We start from the raw sequence: 6,001 nt of genomic DNA, 5'->3' as shown, positions 1-6,001 counted from the left end.
AAATTTTCACAATTCATTTCCTTTCTTAGTTACTCATTACACATTGTACACCATGCAGAGCGCCTGGTGCTCAAGCAGTCCAGCAAATACTCATCAACTCATTTCAAAAATCTATTTCATGAACCTATATCATCCTGAGCAGGCATTTCTGGTATGATGATCTTGGATTAAACATAAAATAAAATAAACCTACAGTAGTCAGAAAGTATTCAACAAAACAACATTTATTTTTATAGCACATTTTCATACAAACAATATAGCTCAAAGTGCTTTACATGACAAAGAAAGAGAAAAAAGACAAAATAAATAATTAAAATTAGGGAACACTAATTAACATAGGATGAAAGTAAGGTCTGATAGCCAGGGAGGACAGAAAAAACAAGAAAAACTCCAGACGGCTGGAGAAAAAAATAAAATCTGCAGGGGTTTCAAGGCCACGAGACCACCCAGCCTCCTCTAGGCATTCTACCTCACATGAATGACATCAATCAGTCCTCATTGTATTCAGCGTTCTCCTGGAAGAAGTTGATAATGACAGTCATGTGGACATCTGGCCTTTAATCCATCAATGCAGGGACATCACGGTGCTTTGATCTGGTGGTGGTGGTGCAGATCGCCACCCCAGAAAACCGGAAAAAGAACAGAAGAGAGAGTAGGGGTTAGTATGGATTTTGGAGCCACCAGGAATAGTAATCATAATTAATTGAATATACAGAGCATCAGGATTTAACTAAGATGAAGCTATGAGAAAACCATGTTAAAGTAATGAGTTTGTAGCAGTTTTGTAAAGTGCTCCAACGTATCAGCCTGCCGAATTCCTATAGGCAAGCTACTCCAGATTTTAGGTGCATAACAGCAGAAAGCCGCCTCACCACTTCTTTTAAGTTTAGCTCTTGGAATTCTAAGCAGACACTCATTTGAAGATCTAAGGTTACGATTTGGAATGTAAGGTGTAAGACATTCTGAAATATAAGATGGGGCGACCTTCATCGACGGGCACTGAGCAGGCTCCTGTCAATAATGGAAAATCCACTGCATCCACTGAACAGGATCATCTCAAGACAGAGGAGCAGCTTCAGCGACAGACTGCTGTCACCATCCTGCTCCACTGACAGACCAAGGAGATCGTTCCTCCACCACACTATGCGACTCTTCAATTCCATCCGGGGGGGTAAACGTTAATATTATACAAAATTATTGTCTGTCTGTTATACCTTCATTGTTATCACTCTTTAATTTAATATTGTTCTTTATCAGTATGCTGCTGCTGGAGTATGTAAATTTCCCCTTGGGATTAATAATCTATCTATCTATCTATCTATCTATCTATCTATCTATCTATCTATCTATCTATCTATCTATCTATCTATCTATCTATCTATCTATCTATCTATCTATTGTCAGGGATGCCAGGGGCAACGACCCGGCCGGGACGCCGTGATGGACCGGATGTGGGTCTATGCCCACCCTGGATCACGTGGGGGCCGCCTTCCTGGTTGCTTTGGGGGCCACGGGTTGAGGGCATGGAAGCCCCACCCTATAGGCCCCTGGCATCCCTGACACTATCTATCTATCTATCTATCTATCTATCTATCTATCTATCTATCTATCTATCTATCTATCTATCTATCTATCTATCTATCTATCTATCTATCTATCTATATAATGCCTTTCATATCTATCTATCTATCTATCTATCTATCTATCTATCTATCTATCTATCTATCTATCTATCTATCTATCTATCTATCTTCACTTTTTTTACATTTAGCTATGTTCCAGCCCTGTGTTAAAGGCATTTCAATTCATTTATCCCTCACTGAGCATCACTCAATACTCCAGAATGACAAATAGAAAACAAGATTTAAGAAATGTTTGCAAATCTGTTAAATATATATAGTGATGAGCAGTGCTTGGTTGTCTCCACACATACCGCTTAGAATTAAGGCCAAAAAGTTCTATCTTGGTCTCATCAGACCAGAGAATCTTATTTCTCACCATCTCAGAGTCCTTCAGGTGTCTTTTAGCAAACTCCATGCGGGCTTTCCTCTCAGTGTGTGGAGACAACCAGGCACTGCTCATCACTTGTCCAATACAGTCCCCACAGTGAAGCATGGCGGTGGCAGCATCATGCTGTGGGGGTGTTTTTCAGCTGCAGGGACAGGACGACTGGTTGCAATCGAGGGAAAGATGAATGCGGCCAAGTACAGGGATATCCTGGACAAAACCCTTCTCCAGAGTGCTAAGGACCTCAGACTGGGCCGAAGGTTTACCTTCCAACAAGACAATGACCCTAAGCACACAGCTAAAATAATGAAGGGGTGGCTTCACAACAACTCTGTGACTGTTCTTGAATGGCCCAGCCAGAGCCCTGACTTAAACCCAATTGAGCATCTCTGGAGAGACCTAAAAATGGCTGTCCACCAACGTTGACCATCCAACCTGACAGAACTGGAGAGGATCTGCAAGGAGGAATGGCAGAGGATCCCCAAATCCAGGTGTGAAAAACTTGTTGCATCTTTCCCAAGAAGACTCATGGCTGTATTAGCTCAAAAGGGTGTTTCTACTAAATACTGAGCAAAGGGTCTGAATACTTAGGACCATGTGATATTTCAGTTTTTCTTTTTTAATAAATCTGCAACAATTTCAAAAAGTCTTTTTTTGTCTGTCAATATGGGGTGCTGTGTGTACATTAATGAGGGAAAAAATTAATTTAAATGATTTTAGCAAATGGCTGCAATATAACAAAGAGTGAAAAATTGAAGGGGGTCTGAATACTTTCCGTACACACTGTATGTATATGTATATATATGTTTGTATATATATATACATATATATATATATATATATATTGTGGTGGTCGGCTGGGGGCTGTGTCAGGTCGCGACACCTGGGCGGACAGGGTGAGGGACTGTGCCTCCCCAGGACCACGAGAGGGCAGTTGCCCTGCCTGCTTTGGGGACCATGGGGTCTGAGCATGGAAGCTCAACCCTGTAAGGACCCATGACCACTGCCAGGGGCACCCAGACGATGGTAGAGCCTTAGACGATAGCACTTCAAACACGCCTGGAGCACGTCTGGGTGTATATAAAAGGGACCGCCTCCCTCCAGTCGGGAGCTGCAGTCAGGAGGAGGAAGACAGAGCTCTGCGGAGAGGAGTGGAGGCGGTGTGGACTTTATTATAAATAAATGTGTGCTTTGTATAACTATCGGTGTGTCTGTGTCCAAGGCTGGACTTCCACAATATATATCGCATTTGTTTGACACCTGTTAGAAAGTGAACCTTTGGTCCAGTCTGAAGCCCACTTTTAAAGTTAAAGTTATTTCTTCAAAGTATATTAAAAATTGTATTCTAGAGTGAGGCATTTTTTATACATTTTAAAAATATTACAATGGGGATGAAGGGTTCTTGGATCCAAACATAGGAAAAAACCCCAAAACCCTCCAACACACCAACACCAACACAAGTATCAGTTCTAATAATGATTTATTTTAACAAATACCTGGATAGGTGATGTACAAATACAGCACAAGAACAATTTCTCTTATTTTATATACTTTTCTTCCTTTCTTCCTCTCCTTTTTTCTCCTCCAATCAAGGTTCATGTACATCCACCCAACTCTGGCTCACCTAGATGAGGTTAAGCGGCTTTTTTTATGCCAGACCCGGATGCACTTCTAGTGTGACCCTACTATAGGTAGGAGGTACTTCCGGGTCAGGTGGAGGTTCCTTGAAGTGGGGACAATTTGTCCCTGCAGCTCCCTCTGGTGGCACTGATGGAACACCGCAGGGATGTGCTTTTAGACTACAGGTCCCAGCCTGCTCAGTGGGTATCCATACGGCCAGGAGGACTGCCACCTATTGTGTCTGGGGAGCAAAGAGTCCATGCAACTGGTCTCCAACTATCATTCCATTAAACTGGCCTCCCAGCCTGGTAAGGGACCTTGGACCATCCCGGTTGGAATGCCAGCCCATGCCTGGTGACCATCACACCACATACAGTATGTCCATATTTTAAGGCAAGAATGTTATTAGATACCAGTAACGGCGCCCTGCACGATAACATGCAGTGAATACAACTGACTTGAGGGTTCCTAGTTTTCATCCTCTTTCTCTGTACGTTTAGCATTCATTTGCTCAGAGGTTGATGCGCTTGATGCTTCCAGAGCAGCTCTTCTTTTCTCCACTCTAGCGGCCCGCTTCTTCTCTTCTTTCATTGGCATCTTTTCGCGTTGAAAACTAATTGCAACACAAACACTGACGTAATCACTTAGTATGTTTTCTTTAATTTTTCACTTAAGCTGGCAGATAAGTCTTCAATCTGTCTCAAGAATGATTTAAGATATGAAGAGGTAGAGGAAGTGATGGCAAAGGTGGTAGGGATGAGAACGGCGCCCATATGCATGTGCCTCATGGCCGCTCTGCTGCGCGCTGCCGAGAGTTGATTGTACAATAAAATAAAATAAAAATAAAAAAAGGAATAACCTTGGAGGTCAATCATCACCCCAAAAGCAGACAGTAGAGGTCACGTAGTATATGTGTTCCAAATTTCTGGTCAACAGGTCAAACAGTTTGCGAGCTACACGTGATTTAAAATCCCAGACAGACAAACGAACAGCCACAGTAGCTTATTATATAAGAAGATTAATCCACATCTTGTGATTGCACAAATATTGTAAAACAGTGTTTCCATGTCGCTTTGGGAAGGAATTTTTAAAAATGAAGCAAACTGCTTGTAAGATTCTGCCATTTTAAAGGAAAAGTGGCTGTGCACCTCATCTTACTGATGGTCTTTCCCTCTGCAGTAACCTTCCACCCCTTGAGAGGCATTTGTTCCTCTAGCTCATTTTGTGAAAGCCAGACACGCCATTTTCATTTGGAGAATCATTTCCTTAGGGGTATCATTTTTTCAGGATTTAGACAAATAGGCTATCATTTCAGATCATCAATATGTCTGACTATGAAGACAAGGTGACAATTAGCATTATCACTGAACCACATTGAAGAGTAATGAACAGAGTGGAGATCAGAACTTGAGAGAAAAAGAGACACGAAAAGAGCAAAATATGCAACTGGAAGCTATGGAGATGAAACAAACAACAGGCAAGAGGTGGAAAATGTGAAGTAATGGCCACTGAGGAAGAGTGTCTCTGTTACAGGGAATGAGAAGTGTGGTTTCACTGCTGAAAAACCTAAACATGTCAGGAGATGAGCATGCTTTGTTACATAAGGCCACAGTACGTGTTAACGATGAAGACAAATAGATCCTCTCATTTTTGCTCAAGTATGAGCAAAAGTACCTTCTGTAGACTGCTGTGTGCCTTTACCAATAAGTCCAATGCACTGAATTGACCACAGGTGAACTTGTGAATGGCATAGTGTGTTTTACATTGAGCTAAGGTTTTAATTTCTAAATTGTATCAGGTTCACATTTCTGTGCTTAATATACAGCTACTGACCAATCCCCTGCTTTTGTTTCTTTACTGACCAGTTTCTGTCTTTTTCACAAGTGCTGCCTTCTTGCTTTGTTTTGCTAATTACTTCCATACTCACTGCTCTGCTCAATCAGTTGCTCTATGCTTAAGAATTGTTCCGACGGCGGAGGCGTCCTCCCTGGTGCGAAACCAACTGGCTTAAAGACCACAGGTCTGCCTACGCAAAACCACCAAACAAGTACACTGATCAAGGCTGTGGATACTCTTCTCCAACCAGGTACACTATTTTTTTGTTCCTCAGCATGTGTTTTCAGAAGGTTCCTGTGATGACTGCTACAGCAAGCCTCCACTTCAGAGACTCCCTTCTCTTTCGGCTTTTGGGTTTGGCAGTCTGCAATGAACAAAACAGGCTTCATTCCAACATTTGCCATCCAAGCTGAGGCACTGACTGAGACATGGATCCAATCAACCGACCTTTAGTCTGAAATTTATTTCTCTCATACCTGTCACTTCACTGGAAGGGGTGGAGAGACTGGTATACTAGTCTCCAAGAAGTGTAGACTGG

This window comes from Polypterus senegalus, chromosome 6 (genome assembly GCF_016835505.1).
Source record: "Polypterus senegalus isolate Bchr_013 chromosome 6, ASM1683550v1, whole genome shotgun sequence".
NCBI lineage: Eukaryota > Metazoa > Chordata > Cladistia > Polypteriformes > Polypteridae > Polypterus > Polypterus senegalus.
The sequence above is the reverse complement of the archived record's forward strand: the minus strand, read 5'-3'. Positions refer to the sequence as shown.